The sequence below is a fragment of the Pteropus vampyrus genome, unplaced genomic scaffold (assembly GCF_000151845.1).
Source record: "Pteropus vampyrus isolate Shadow unplaced genomic scaffold, Pvam_2.0 Scaffold140, whole genome shotgun sequence".
NCBI classification, from domain to species: domain Eukaryota; kingdom Metazoa; phylum Chordata; class Mammalia; order Chiroptera; family Pteropodidae; genus Pteropus; species Pteropus vampyrus.
In genome coordinates this window covers 3,559,655-3,576,431 of record NW_011888921.1, presented here as the reverse complement: position 1 = coordinate 3,576,431, position 16,777 = coordinate 3,559,655, and the positions used below count along the sequence as shown (strand labels likewise).

General features: G+C 37.3%; 1 protein-coding gene and 1 long non-coding RNA gene across 15 annotated transcripts in view; one reads left to right on the top strand and one right to left on the bottom strand.

Annotated features, from left to right (window-relative positions):
• Positions 1-16,777, bottom strand: part of PCED1B (PC-esterase domain containing 1B) — a 151,747-nt gene that overhangs the window by 92,419 nt on the left and 42,551 nt on the right. The window lies entirely within an intron of this gene.
• LOC111744748 overlaps positions 15,989-16,777 on the top strand; it is a 5,128-nt gene continuing 4,339 nt past the window's right edge. The window contains exon 1 of the long non-coding RNA XR_002782332.1: positions 15,989-16,090. This is a non-coding gene — a long non-coding RNA (uncharacterized LOC111744748). The remainder of the gene's footprint in view (positions 16,091-16,777) is intronic.

Here is a 16,777-nt window from a genome sequence, read left to right as displayed (position 1 = left end):
ACAACTGTCAATAAGTCATCTACATTCTCCTTGGAGTTGTTAAAAGATTATGTTCCAAATTAGTTATCAGAATGTTTTCCCAATATACATACACTCTTTGGAAATATGAATATGAAAATGTGAAAACCTTCATAGAGCTGACAAAATGAAAAGCAATTCTAGAGAAATTGCCCATCATTCATTCATTATTGATTGTAAAATGGCTTTATCTTTGCAATCACAAGAAGCACTGCATGGAATAATATGCTGTAGGGAAATGGAATAAAGTTTTTGATAAATCATATATTCCCCCTGGTGAAGTTGGTTCTGTACTGTAGGTTGAGGGTCCAACAGGAAAAAAAAAAGTTGTCTTATTACAGATCACATCTGGGCTTAGATGATGCCAGCAGATCTGGGTGAATATTGAAGAAAACAGTTCTAATTAGAAATTTACAAACGCATAAATATTTCAAATATTTAGTGCCTGGAACACAGTAGGCATTCAGGAAATAAAAAGTGGAGTTTTCAAAATGTGTATTTTGGCCACATGTAACTAAAATATCTAAGATACAAAGTAACATTTACATTTTAAGTGGTTGGATCACCCTTGTATAAGCATCTTTTTCAAAGAGATGACAAAAAGAAAGAAGCTCATAATGTTCAATTACAAAGAAGCCATATTAGCAATATCATCCTTTCTCACTGTTACACAGAAGCATTTAATTGGATACTCGCAACACCAGATCTTCCCTCTAAGGAACATAGCTGAAACCAAAGAAAGAAGCAAGAATGCCTTTTGAAGAACCAACTGAAGCTCTTCGAGTCAGAGCCAGCAGGTTATAAATCCTTATTATAGAAGAAATATCCTGAGCCTCTAATCAAAGCTTATTTAATCTCATTTAGCACAAGACTTAAATAATTTTGTTTACCTGGTTTCTATGCCAATAGGTTAGAAGGGTTCTATACAAACATTAATTTTGAGGGTATAATTTTAAAGCAATCATGCTTTAAGAAATACTAGATCCTACTTTGGAACCTGTTTGCTTTTATCTTTAGTCCTATTTTAGGACTACTTCCTCTTTCCCCAGTTGATTCCTTTATATAATTATTTATAGCTCTATCTCCTCTTTCAGGGTAGGTGCTTACTATGTCCAATTAATATTTGTATTCCTCTTGCCTTCAAAATTTTTCCAAAAACTTTGCACACTGTAGTCATACAATAAATGCTCGTTTAACACAATAAATCAAAAAGAGAGAATTAGAAGAGTTGATATCTTGTTGGAAGCAGCTAGAAGTCATGTATGGTTGTTGACAGTATAGAAAGAAACTAAAATCGTAGGACTGATATATGAGAAAGCCCAGCCATCTAGGGCCATTCAATATAGGGACAAAATGCTCCACACATGTCATGACTCCCAGGGAGCTGCAAAGAGATTTAGAGGGACATAGTATTTGATGGTCAGAATGGCCACAGTGAGTCATCAGGTTTAAACGAGGAGCTGTGTGATCAGATTACAGAGAGAGGGAGGAAAAATGAGATGTCATTTTTCATCTATCAAATTGGTAAAGATGTTTTCTTAAGATAAAATCCAGTTCTGATAAAGGCACAGCAAAATGTGTATGCTTATAAACTGTCAGATGGTGGGAACAGTTCAAGAAAAAAAATTTTTAAATAATGCAAGATGCCTGCAAAGACATATGACACAAGGATGTTCATTGCAGTATTAACCCTTGCTATAAAAATTGCCCATCAACAGAGAAATATGGTCCAACAAATATTTTAATAGTTATGTTAGAATATTTCAATATAATATAAATGTATACATGTGCATAAAAAAGGACACATGGAGATACACTAATATAGTAACAGTAAATGATAGGATCACTGATGGTTTTTATTTTGTTCCTTATATTTCTGTGTTTTCCAAATTTTCACCAGTAGTTATAAATTAACTTTATAATCAGAAACAAGAAGCGATTTTCTGTGTGTGTGTTCAAGGCTAAGCTTTGGCTCTATGGAAAATTTGTTTATGTAGAGAAACCCATTCCTTGACCATACTGTTAGACTGTTAGGAAATGCTCGCCATGTGCCTGATGTTGGCTAAGTCCTGAATATTCAAAGATAAATAACATGGTCCCTGCCCTCATGGAGCTTAGACTCTGTTGGGAGACAAGTTTTTACTTTAACGTTTATTGAACATTACCTGGTACTACGAATTTTACTGATATTATTTCGTTTAATCTCTACAATAATACTGTGAAGTAGATGTTATTATTCCCCTTTCACATAGCAAGAACCTGAGACTTAGAGAGGTTAAGTAGCTTGCTCAAGATCACAGCTAGTAAGTAATGAAGAGGAGCTTCAAATCCAAGCAGACCAGTTCTGGACCTTCTTCACTAAGACTATCACAAACAACTATAGACAAGGGGATGTGTGTTAAGATGGAGGTAAATACAGAGTGTTATTGGAGCACTGAAGGCATATTTCTTACCTATAGTGAGTGAAGAAAAGGATGGAGAAGGCTTCCTGGAGGAGGTGCTACTTTCAGAGTATAATGTGAATAGGAGTCGGGTCTAAGATAGGTGCTAAAGGGTGTGTGTGCTAAAAAAGTCTTGTGTGCCTCTGCTCAGAGGTCTGAGAGATAGTGGCACACTCAGGCAATGCTTGTGGTTCCCTGCCGCTGGAGCAAGGGTGTGAGGGGACATGATAACCCAGGGAGCAAGGCTGGAACCTCGTTACAAAGCGACATGTTGGTCTTATCCAATAGTATCGCACAAAATGAAAATTTTTCTTCCAGTTTTACACTGGTGAGTAAGAAAAAGGGTTAAGTAGGCTTTAAAAATTCTGTTCCTGTTTGACTGATTACTGCCATGGTAACCCAGCAGCAGCCAACACTTGTCAAGGCCTCTTCTTTGGATATGATAATAAACAGTGATAAAACATTATCTCAAGGCTTTATATTTTTGCCATCAGTTAAAATTCTGTTCTTGGCTATGGCAAAGACTTCTTCGAAACACCCTCTTCTCCCCTCCCCCCCCCAAAAAGTGAGGTATATTTTAATGTACTAGAAATACTTTATGCATATGTTTTAAGAATCTGAAGCCCTTACCTTTCAGGCCCTTGAAAAGGCCAAAAACCATATCAACATGGAGAGTTCTGGAAGGGCTATCTTCTTCCCAAGTGTAAAAACTCGACAGGAGGTAAACAATGATGCTGCACTTCGTCGCTTCACAAAGCATTAGTTCCATTATGTCTGTAATGATTTCCGTGAAGGTGAATAGCCACCCCCTCACCCCTCCTTTCACTTTTAACTCCGGCTGAAAGAGAGGAGCTGAGTCTTGCAATTATTGTTGTATGACAGCTGTGTGACAGGTGGGAACTTGTTTCTAAAGCAATCCACAAATATTTAGATTTAGTATCGTTCTCAAAACAACTCTCAACTCAGCTTCTTCGAATAGGCAATCCCTTAGAGTAACTAAAAGCTTCTCAGCTTGGAGAGAAGACCCAGCTGGATTCAAATCTCAGCTCCCACTCCTTCTAAGCGGCTTCCCTTCATACCTTACCTAACCTCCAGAAGTGCAGTCTCCTGCTTTCTAAAATGGGATTTGTACTCCTTTGCTGTACAGATCAAAGGACTGGAGATAATGAATGTAAATGCAGCAGGCACATATATGTGCTTAACGACCGGTAGCTATTATTATTTATTCAGAGTCATAAACTCACATGATAAGTCAGATAACAAAATGCTGTGAAATGGCCTAGGCAAAAAGTTTGCAACCTCCAATTTATGTATCACATTTCATCAATTCCTAGACACACTGTTTTTCTTATTTTAATATCTCTGAAATTGGGATGTGTCTTACGATACATGATGTGTCATAGTTCAATTGGCAATGATTTCTCTTTCTTAGTATATCATAAAATAATGGAGCATCTGATAGTGGAGGAAATTTTGGATTAGATGAAATAGGATAGTCCCTTTCGGCATATGGAGCATTTTACTTTGGTTGCAGGCCAACAGATAAAAGGAGCCAAACCCTACTCTTATTCAATAAATCTCTGACAGAGAAGATAAGATTCATGGCAAGTACCCATCTCATCTTGCTGAGCTATTGCAACCTGGTAACACATCTGTTCCTAGGAGAAGACACATCAGAATCATCCGTCTTCTGTCTCCTATGTGATCCATACCATCTGGTGTCACCTTTCTCCGTCTCCTCAACTGTCCTTGTCCCACCACATGTGCTGCTGCTAAAAACTAAACTAAACAAAAAATACTTAGTTTGAGATTTTTAAAGCTGTTTCTAAAATGAAACCAGGCAAGAATGTAATGAATGTAATTTTCTGGGCTTGCAGAAACATGTTGATCACAGCAGCAAGGCTTACTGTTGGGGAGGACGTAGGAGGATGCACACAGAAACACACACACACACACACACACACACACACACACACACACACACACACACACACACCCCTCTGTCCTATACTATGGAATTCTGCCCTAAGTCTCCACATGACCCCTAAAACTAGAACTGTAGGTGGTTGGGACGCTAGAGTAGCTGGTGTCACCTGCTTGGGCATAGGAGGCGTGCATGTGTGTGTGTGCGTGTGCACGTGCGCGCGCGCACACACACACACACACTTGCTCTTATAGGTAACAGAACCTAATTATGAAGTGGTTTAGGAGGCACTTGCTTGGGGAACCAATCAACAAGGGCGCTAAAATATCATGGGCATAAATCTGTCCTATATGATACCAGCTCACTCAGGTTTTTGAAAGCAACTCTACGTGGTAGCTGAAACCCAAATTGGTTCTGTTCCCACTAAAGGAGACACTGACTTCTAGGAAAAATATAGGTGTTGATATTATTTTAAATGAGTATTTCTGTTGGGCACAAAAGCAAGTCACATAGTAGAGTTATGGGATCAAACACCAATCCTATGATCCTGTGCCTGAAATTAGCATGTGTGGTAAGTTAAAATGACTACTCAAAACTACCAGGAACCTGAGATTTTTGCACTCCTTGCAAGCTAATAAGTTAACCTGCCACTGTTTCATGGATGCTGGTAGATGACACAAGTCTCTGGGGTCAGATAATTTGGAACAAAGAACAGACTGCCTTGCTTACAAGATGTGTAGAAACGTGAGACCCTGGAAAACCGTCTCATGACAGTGACATAGTAATGTGACACAGTGAAATATAGTACAGCATAGTAGTTCCCACCTGACTAAACAGACATATTGAACACAAATTGATATTGATATTGAAACAAATACCGAGAAAGAATATTAGTGTGAAGAGGCAGAGCATTAGACTGCCTAGGAAGTTTGCGTGGTCCATCACTAGCCTTGAGCAGTGCAGGTTTAGTCTTCTCATTGCAATAAGCTTAAATGAAAAGGTCAATTCTTGGAGAAGGAAATAGGACAAGAGAAACAAAGAATGGTTCTTTTTTCTCTTTCTTCAGAGTCATGCATATTATATATTTCATAATTCAGAAGAAAGAATAAAAGCGAATGCTTAAAAGTCATCAGAAAATCTTAGCCTAAAGACAATCCAAGGGTTCAAAATTCAGTTACGAAGAGTTAATTTATTTCTCCTTTCAGTACAGGTCACTCTTCCTTTCTTTTGGCAATATCTAGCTGTTCCTTGTCCTTGTACTTGAAATATTTGATTTGGAAAATAAAGTTACCAGATTTGAGATGAATGGAACTTGAATCATTTTGAATTTATATGTCAAACTGCTTGGAACATTTTGTTGTAATTTTAAAGTGTGTAATTCAGTTATAACTTCAATTTCTAAATTCCAAGCATTTTTTTCCTTTTCCTAGAACAAATATATTTGATTACAGCCTTCTATGTGATAATCATCTTCTTAATAACTTTTACTAACTGGCAGCCTAATGCTATTTTAGAAGGTAACATTGATATAATACTATTAACTAAGATGCAAACCTTATTCAAATTCTCCAATTATCTTCTTTCTGGTACAGAACTCAATCCAAGATCCCACATTGCAAGTTGTTTTCATGTTTCCTTAGTCTCTTCTAATCTGAAATAATTTCTGTTTTTCTTTATTTTCCATTACCTTGATATTTTGAAGAGTCCTTCAGTTTGAGTTAGTATGACATTTTCTCATGATTATACATAGGTTACATGTTTTTGGCAGGAAAACTACAGAAGTGATATTATGCCCTTCTAAGTGCAGCATAACAGGAGGTACATAATGTCAATAATTCCCATAATTAGTGACTTTGACTTTGATCATTTGATTAAGGTGGTGTCTGCCAGGTTTCTCCACTGTAAAGTTATGATTTTTCTCATTGTGACTAATAAGTACCTTGTGGGGGAGATACTTTGAGACTATGTAAATATCCTATTTCTCATCACAGTTTTGCCCACTGATTTTAGCATCCGTCCATGTTGCTAGCCTGCTACAGTTATTACCGCGGTATTTAGCAAAGAGTGATTTTCTATTTCCATTATTCCGCAGCATACTAATTGGAATTCTACTGCAAAGAAGAATCGACCAATATATTCAATTCATTATTTCTATCAGTACAAATTCATGTATATTGAGTTTATTTTCTTGCTCAATTTGTCTCATATTGGCACGTTGGGAGCTCCTATATTCTTTTGACACGCTCCCATCATGTCTCCTAATGCTTCCTTGTTTTCTGACACCACAAAAGGGTCCAGGCTCATCTTTTACTTTCTCTCTGAATCAGCCCCGAATCAGCCATTTCTCCAAGAAGCCCAGCTCCTTTCATTGGAGAATGATGTTTAGAAACCAAGATCTTTGGATCCTATGCGTGCTCATCATTACTGGGATATCATCGCTTCCAGGCCCTTTCAGCAAACAGAGCTAAAAAATAATATGCATGTGCATGTGAGCACGCGTGTGTGCACGCACACACACACACACACACACACACACATCTCTCTCTTTCTAACACTATAACACTGATTCACATTGAACTCTGAATTTAATATAATACGTGATAGGGTTTATTGTAGTCTTCCCCTTTCCTTATTTGTAATTTATTTCTCCTTTATTAAGATACCTGGTTCTTATTATCCACAATCTACTTACTTATTGCACAATCCTATAATGCTCATAAAATAGTTTCGAGTTGCTAACCTATACCTCTGTGAAAAACAAATTTACCAATTCAAATAAAATATTTCTGTATAGTTTTGTTTTTAGTCTTACACTATGTGATGGTTAATTTTATGTGTCAACTTGACTGGGCCATGGAGTGCCCAGATATTTGGCTAAATATCATGTGTCTGTGAGAATGTTTCTGGATGAGATTAACATTTGAATCAGTAGACTGAATAAAGCAGATTGCCCTTCCCAATATAGAGGTCAAATGCAATCTGCTGAAGGCCTGAATAAAAGGGTGAGATAAAAAAAGAATTCTTTCTCTCTGCTTCACTGCGTTGAGCTGAAACATTGGCTTTCTCCTGCCTTTGGACTTAGACTAGAACTTATATCATCAGTTCTCCTGGTTCTCAGGCCTTTGGAGACCTATAAAGGCTCTCTCGTGTCTCCAACTTGTCAACTGCAGATCCTGGTACTTCTCAGCCTCCATAACTATGTGAACCAATTCCTTATAATACATCACAGATAGGGAGATGATAGGTAGGTAGGCAGGTAGGTCAGGAGAGAGAGAGAGAGAGATATGATAGATAGGATAGATAGATATAAACCACATGGTACATATGTCTATATCTGTATTTATATCTATATCTATCTTATTGATTCTGTTTCTCTGGAGAACCCAGACTACTAATACACAGTATGTAGTCAAATACTATTTTCCAAAATACTTAGGTTAATGCTTTTCTTCTGTAGTCCCTTTATTTCAGTCATATTGTTCATTCATAATTGTCCATTTGTTATCATTTATATTCCTTTTAATATTTAAGTCAGATCATATCTGCATGAAACCCTCTGGGACTTTCCATCTTACTCTAAATCAAATTGGAAGTCCTTCCATGGTCTAACTCCTGCATGATCTGGCCTCCTTATCCCTCTCTGAGCCCATCTCCTTACCATGCTACCTCTTGCCCCAGTCCAGTCTCACTGGCCTCCTTGCCGTTCCTTCAGCATCACATACATGCTTCCACCTCAGTGCCTCTGTGCTGGCTCTTTCCCAGATGTCAGCAGGGGCGAAGACCTCACTTCCTTCAGGTTTCTGTTCAAGGCTCACCTGATATATTTATTTCTTTGTCTGTCTTAGTTACAAGGGTATAAGTTCTGTGAGGGCTTTGTTCTGTTCACTACCATACTCCCCAACCTAGAACAGTACCTGGAACTTAGTAGGAACTTGTTTATATTTGTTGTTGAATGTTTATTGAATTAACCTGCTTCATATTTGCTTAAGAAAATATCTTCCATGTTTTAGAAGTCAATGAGATGTGTCAATTTGTTGACACAAATTGACGGCATAAGGACCAACAATCTGTATTTCTGCTTTGAATGCATATGACAATAACTGTGCAAGTATAGTATGTGACTCAGTCTTATTCATTAGAATGTTTGCCTTCAATATACTCCTCCACATCTTTTCTAATAGCTGCCTTTTTCTCTTAAATTCTCTACAATAAACATGTATTATTTTCATAACCAAGGAAAAAAAAAAGCAGGAGCTATGAAAACAACAAGCTCATATGTCAAAGTGTAAGTCCTTGTTGTAGAATTATTGTGATACCTTTCTCACTCCTCATTCTCCTGAGGAATCTTTCATGTTGACAGGCTCCAGAATCAATTTTTAAAGCCTCTGTATGAAAAAATGATCATGCAGCATATTTGCACCAACGGGTAAGCCATCTAGTACTGTGTAAACCAGCCTATAAAAAGACAGCTATCCCAAATCATTTAATAGGGAGAAGCAGAATGAGGAAATGACAGAAAGCAGAAAGTGTGAGGCAATTATTGTGCTAGTAGTGTGCTAGTTCTCCTGGAACCTGACAAAGGGAGAGAGAGGTGTGAAGAAAAAGGAACTGAACTCTAATGGGGGTAAGGATGTCAATGTCTCTTCCTGCATTTAAACACAATAAAAATGATGGGGGTTGGAATAGCTCTGGAGGGGAAACATTTAAGATTTAAGTGATATGTATTGTCAGTTCTAGGTTAGAGCGTTTGAAAGCCAGATACAAAATATCAAATTATGAAAGCAATTGAGTGATTTCTAAACCAAAAAATAATAGCTGGAAAGTTGTTTCTACTAATTGAGAGCACAGATTTATTTCTGTAAATTGAAAAGGCTGGGGATAACCAGAGATTGTTAGATTAATGGAACGTTCCAAGGGGAAGATTCTTGGCAACCCCATTTCCCAATGGAATGTTACCGAGCCTGAAGGCATGTAGACGATGGAAAATGAAATAGGTGAGGGGAAGAGAAAAAAGGACGGTAAGTCCTAATTTGATAAAATTTCATGGGATGAGGGATTTTTAAGGGTGACAAATGTTGAAAATAGCTGTGGTCCCGCTGCTAACAGAGGTATGTCAGAGATTTAAAGGACCCTAGTGAGCAGCACCTGAATCTGGTTAATGCAGCAGGCACATCTGAGTTAATGATGAATAGACTTGTGAAATGAAGGGTGTTTCCTTCCTAAAGTCTAGGGTTTTCCTTTGTGGAGGACAACTGGACAAAAAGTGAGAAAATAAAGCTTATAAGGGCATTAAACATGGCTTTTTAGGCCTTAGTTTTTTTCTGCTGGGAACCAACTCTGAGAAACTGAGGCAATAAGTGACCCCTGGAATCCCCTATTGAGGACTAGAGATTTCAGAAGCTGTGGAGAATTGCTTCTGTGTCCTTCTACCTGCAAATTTGCTGCAGCAGACCCCTTTGGTTGCCTACCCAATAGCAATTCCTTACTCCCTCTCTTTGAACAGACCCTGCATTTATTCTAGTATTTACACTTTTCCAAGAAAGCATGGGCTGTAGAAAATGCTAGTTCCATTCCCAGCCCCGGGTGTCGATGTTTGATTATATTAACACAATGGAGAAAACGTCATTCTCTGCCAGTGATTGGCTTGGGAAGAAGGAGTTTTGGCCATCTGGACATGAAATGAAGCTGATAGGGAAACCTCTGGGAAAAGTTTCTTAGCTCTTTGAAAGAGACACAAGGAAAAATCATTTTTGGGTCTGTATAATGAAGTGTGAAGATGTAATGCCTGGACCTGTGACAGTCATTTTTTAACCATGAGGAAAGCTAACCAACGTGCTCAGGATGGAAGAGCAGAAAAAAAACCTGAGCTCTTGATGATGCTGTCAAGGTACTAATCAAGCAACTCCGGCACTGTACAACCCTGGGGCTTCTTGTTATGTGAGATAATAAATCCATTAGCTGTTTCCACCATTCCAAGTTGAGTTTTCTGTTACCTGAGTCTTACCTATTTCATTTTCTTACGCTAGAAATGAAATTTTGAATGTGTTAATAAAATCCGTACTTCGGCGTACGTTACTGAAGGATACTGAAGCCTCTCTCCCTTTCACTCTGTGCGAGGTCTCCCAAACAGGGGACAGCGCGACACTCCTAGAATGCCAAAGGGCCCAAAGTAGCGACATGGAGCTCACAGCTGGGATCAGAGGCAGACTTTCTAACCCACTGCAATAGCTGAAAATACCCATTAGTTCAGAGGATTGATATAAGGACCAAATTTAGAAATTGGTTCTTAGGCTCTCATTTGGGCTAGGTCTGCCTCTGCATTACCTCTTGCTGTACTCTGATATCTTCAGGATGCTCAGACAGTACACCTCTGCTGTGAAGTAAAGGATTAGCTCAGCAGAATAGAGGTGCTCAAACCTTATACATGCTAAAGAATGGACTGGCCTTAACTGGCTCCTGGGAGATAAGCTCTGAGCCCTTGGAATATCCTTTCTGATAAGAGTATTTTTGTATAACCAAGGCCTTGGGTCATGTCACATAATTTATGCTAACAATGTGATTTATGGTGAACACATGTTTTGTTTGCCTGGGGCCAATACGCTGTATCGGTTTGACCTCTGGAGGCCTCGAGACTGACCCTCAAAACGACCCTGGACACCAAGGCTCAGGAGAGCTCCCTGGTTGACGATAGCACTTTGTATGCATTATCTCACATTGTTGCTGGGAGAATTAAGCACTACCTGTATACACTGGGAGAGGACAACTGGAAGCTCGTGCATGGTTTCTCCTGGACTCTGCCCTATACCTCTTTGCCTTTACTGATTTTATATCTGTTCACTGTCACAAACCATCACTATTTGTCTAACAGCTATTCTGAGTTCTGTGAGCCCTTCCAATGAATCATTTAATCTGAGATTGATTGAGGGGATCCCAACACTCCCATTACACAGACACCTAAAACATATTCTTTCTAGAGTCACGTGTCAACTCAATATTATACTGGGTTGATTGTCCTGTGGGAAAGAGCATGGAGACTTGGAAGACCAGGATTCATATCATGGTTCCCTGACACGGTAGTGGTGGGGACTTGAGGAAATCACAGATCTTCTCTAAGCTGTCTCCTTTTGCCAAATAGGACAATTTCTGCTCTGTCTACGACGATGGATTGTTACGTGAAACACATCAGATAATGTGTGTGAAAACACTTTTAAAACTGTATAGATTTTTAATTATTAGGTATTATAGACACGTTTAAAACAACACAAAAGTGGAATATCAATAGCTAACACTGAGTGCTGAATTCGTGCCGGGTACTTTATGTATACTCATTTAATCTTCCTCTCTTGTTGGCCTCGTGCTATATCTTATGCAGAAATTTTGTGAGGAGAAAATTAAACAACCTTCCCAAGGCTCTGTAACTGGTAAAGAGCAAAACCAAGACTTAAGCCATAGTTTTCTGATTGCATTTACAATGCAATTCCATCCTTTTAAGTACACCAGTCTCTTAAGTATGAAACACCTTCAAGATGTATAGTCTGGCATCTGAAAGTACCACAAATATCTTAGAAACAACCCCTAGATCAAGGCCACTTTAGGAAATGCACCAGTTTTACCTAAGAAAGTTTTGTTTTATTTCGTTTTGTTTTGGGTCAGGATATTCAGCAAGTAAATATATCTTGGCACACTTAAGGACATACCAGTCATCGACATAAAAGGGGAGAGGGATTCACTGCTCTTGCCCCCTCTCCCTGCTCAACCAGTGTATTTTGAGCAGATTTTCCATTTTGCATACCACAACCACAATCATGACTAAAGGGAAAAATATCTTATATCCTCAGTCAAATATGTGAAGCATTTTCCATAGTCTTCTGAGATAACTGATATGTCAGTTGTGTTTTTCTATGTGGGTCAAGATAAAGACAGTATATCATTTCATTTCACTGATTAAATGAAGAGAGAGGTTTTGGGTACAGATATTAATACATAAAACAGAGTTGAAAGTGACAACATATTTTGCTGTCCCTGACACTTTGATACACATTTCTTGGCAGTCCAAGATGCCAGGGGCATAAGAGACTCAATAATATAGGTCAGAAAACTTGGGCTTTCAAGCAAACATTTTTACCAGAATTACAAACAAACAAATCTGAAAACTCTGTACTTATTTCTCTAAATGTTCAGAAATTAGAATAGGAACATTTTAGAAATACTTCTTATTAAGAAATCTCTCTAATAGCATTCTTGTAGTTCTTACTTCATGTGACTTAAATATTTTATTTCCTATAACATATAAATGTTAATTTGTAATATATAATTTATAACATAATTTTGCAAAGGACTGCTTTGAATTTGTTGATGATTCCAATTCTAATCATTTCCATATACGAAGACATATATTTATCATGATAAAATAAGAAGCTAAAATGGGCACTTTTAATCAAAATATGTTATTATTTAAATATAAAGGAAATAAAAGCGGTTATATTTATACCCGCTTCACGAGAAAATTTTGTATTAAGTTTTGTAATCAGTATCACAAACTTTCACTCATTGGAGAACAAACAGGAAGCCATTGCTGAATGTAACAGACAGATACGTTGCTTTCCAACAATTAAAGAAAATGAAAGTGTTATATGGTTTGCCAAATGCTCTACCATGAGTTCTTTTAATTCACAAAGCAACCTATTCGATAGGTAGAAATGTTATTTTTATTTATAAATGAGAAAACTGAGACACAGAGAAACTGAGAGAATTATCCAAGGTTACATGGCAGGAAATTGGCAGAGACAAGTCCAGAATCCAAGTCTATTGACCCTAATCATGATGCTCTTTCTATAACATGCTTCTCCTGCTATATTTTGCCTTTCCTTCTAGTATGATATCATTTTAACTTAAAAAGTTGCTCAATATAATTTTGTAATGATGCTGAGATGCTCAAAACAGAACTTAAAATTCGTAAGCAGCATCACTCAAAATTTGGAAGTTTCAGGATTCTCAAAGATATTGAAAACCTACATGAAAGAGTGATCTCTTTGAAGTTCTTGCGTGCGAGTTATATGCAGATTATAAAGGCATGAATATTTGGTTGCTTTCCCAACTCTGATAGATCAGATTTCTCTTGGGTACATCATGCTGCCTTTTTATTACTCTCTTATCCTTTAAAGTAAGTAAGAGTTTGGCTTTTGTCATCTTCTATATCTCATTTTCAAATGGAATCAGGCTGAAATTTTCTATAAGAGGGCTTAATAATTCCATCTGCTATGATGAAGAAAGATAATTTATTTTTACCATTAGAAATTTTGACAGATGGACAGTCTAATTTTCTTGATTTTACAAATAACTCATTCTAATCAATTAAAAGGTTAACAAACCAATAGAAAAAATGTGTAAGAGGTACTATCATGAATCTTATAATACAAAAATACAATGGCCAGTAAACAGATGAAAGATGCTTATGATAGAAGAAATAAATAGCAAAATAATGAGATACTTATCAACTTAAAAAAAAAAATTTGGATAGTACTCTCTCCTGATGAAGGTATAAGGGGAAAAAGGCTCTTGTATCCCATTGGTGGAAGTGTAAATTTGAATACCCTTCTGGAGCACAACTTGTCATTATCTACAAAAATTCAAATTGCACATATTCTTTGAAGAAGAAATTGCTTTACATGGATCTTACTATACTATACGGATATATTGAAAGAGGTTCGCCCAGATCTAGGGACATCAAACTTCATTAATTACAGTATTATTTGTAATGGAAAAAAATACAAACGATTAGTTTCTATCAGGAGGGAATTGTGAAATAAAAGAAAGATAAATCCATAAATGCAAATACTGGTGTCTAAAAGATAATGTAAATTAGTATATGGAACAATTTTCAATATTTGGCAATAAGTAAAAAAAAAAACAACAAGTAAAGAGGTAATATAGTATGAGCCTTATTTTATAGATTAAAAAGAAGAAAAATAAATTTAAAAATACACGTGAATACATGTATATATGTATTCTGCTGTGTCACTGTGAGGTGAAAGATTGGACGAGAAGGAGTCATTTCAGGAGAGGAGCGATGGCTTGTAATTTTCATTTTGTATGGTTTTTGCTCTGTTTCAATTTTCTATTTTCTAAGCAGATACATGTAATACTTTCTGTTTGCTTTAAGTGTTAATAAGAGATGTCTTCTCTACCTTTTACTAAACTGAAAAAAAAAAAAAGGAAGAAAAGGAGAAAGCAAGGGAAGAAGGAGTTCCATGCTGATAAGGAAAACAAACAAATAAATAGTCCTGTCTACAAAGTAAATTCATAATATCTCCTATCCCAATCTAAAAAAGGCCTTGCATTTCTAAATCTCCTCTTTATTCTTTGGTGTGGCACAAAATGCTCCATTATGTTATAAAATGCATCCTTGAGCATCTGAAAACGCTTTTACATTTGGATTGATTATTCACATCATGAAGCAGTTGGAGATCTAGGTCGCTGGAAATTATATCCAAAAAATCACCACTAGGGTTTCTTATCTCTTTATCTCTGACAAGTAAGATACCTGCTGTGATGCATCTTACGCTTGTACTGTGATATTGATCTTTAAGGAGCTGTGAGGTACTTAATATGTAACAGGATTTTATTAGTACATACTCTGAGCCATGACAAAGATTCCTTCCTTGACCAAATTCTACTTGGGCTCCTCTGCACCCTCTTCTTGACTAGACCTTCAACTTTGGCCTATAAAAATTGCAGACTCTTGGCACAAATGATTTCATCCACTCTTGCCCTGCTTGAACAAACACTAGCACAGTTTCTAACAGCTCAAGGCTGCACTCCTACGATGACTCCAGCTCCCTTAAAGTATCTGCCTGAAAAAATGTAATGCTTCCAGGAGAATTTACTGTTTTCATCCAAGCCAAAACCAGATAGGCAGATAAGCCTCTGAAACCCCCACCTTCAAACAGATTTTAGAAAGCTTGTAATTAGAAATTACATCTCTGCCTTTGAGATGTAATTCTATTACCCAAAACAGTTTTGTTCAAAGATCTTGTAGTCAGGAATATAACTCTCCCACAGTCTTGTGGGAGGATCAGGGCCTAACTTCAGTGGGTGCCTTGCTTGCACTATGCCTCCTGTCCTAAAGATAGGAGACATTTGTTTATCTTCTGGATAAGCATCAATTAACAAACCCAGGTCATCTAGACACATGGATCAACCCTCTTAACACCCTATGGTCCTTTCCCTTAGCATACTTCAGCCTTTGAAAAGTCTCCTGCCTTTTATTTTGGCAAAGTTGAATTTGGTTCATGCTGGATCCTCTTCCCTAAAGCAATGGTTTGGTGCTGAGTAAAATCTATCCTCACCACTTCAAATAATGTCTGGCTTTGTTTATCTTTAACAACAGGTCTCAGTAAATATCAGGTTATCAGGCCCGAACCCAGAACTCCCACAGTCATTCTTCCAAATCTCGTTGGCATGATGGGCACCCCCTCTTCCTCCCACTAGTCCATTCCCATAATTAAACCTAAGCCATTATCATTGAACAGAAAAACACATAACTGCCTTTGGTCCAATCATCTACCCATTTTGTTTCTGTTGTTTCAGGGCCCTGCATGAGGGATGCCACATTGGGGCATCGGTAAAGGAAATCTTTTTAGGACAGTGTTGAAGTCATCTTTCGTCTCTTACTGCAATCTCTGCTACAGAAATCATGGACCTTAAGGTACTTGGAAAATAGGCTTGCTGATGTCATGTTGCATTATATATAGTTTATCAAAGATTGAATTCCAAAATTTTTTGTGCAGACTTATAAACGTGAAAATAGTCAACAAATAATGTTTGTGTCTCAGTGATTTAAATTAACTTTGTATTATTTTATAAAACTACATGTATAGAAAATATTCTCTAGATCCTCCTTTATAAGAAAGAGGGGCGATTGCTTTTTAATTGTATTTTTAAGCTTTAAATATGAAAAAAATATTAAACACAAATAAAAGTAGAATAGTATATCGAACCGCTGTCCACCCATCAGTGTTACAGGATTAACACATTGTCATATTTCTTTCATTTTCCTCCCCAAATGTACTATATTTCCTCCCTGAATACTACTGTATTTCTAATGATAATCATTAACAAAAAGAACTTCCAACCTAAATTGCACAGATGTCGACTGTGCACCAGCTGGGTGTTAGTAGCAATGGTACTAAAGTTGAATGCTGCCATTCAACTTTAAGAGGATTGTTACTTGCCAGCCTCAGAAGGTCATGATTCGGGTTTTATTCCAGTAACAGTGATGCATTTGGGCTGAGTCATGTGCAGTATCCTCTCCAGCCTCCCTTGCAACTGACAGCACGATTTCTGAGGCAGTTGGGTAGGGTTAAGAGTTTACTTAAGGCCATTGACTTACAAC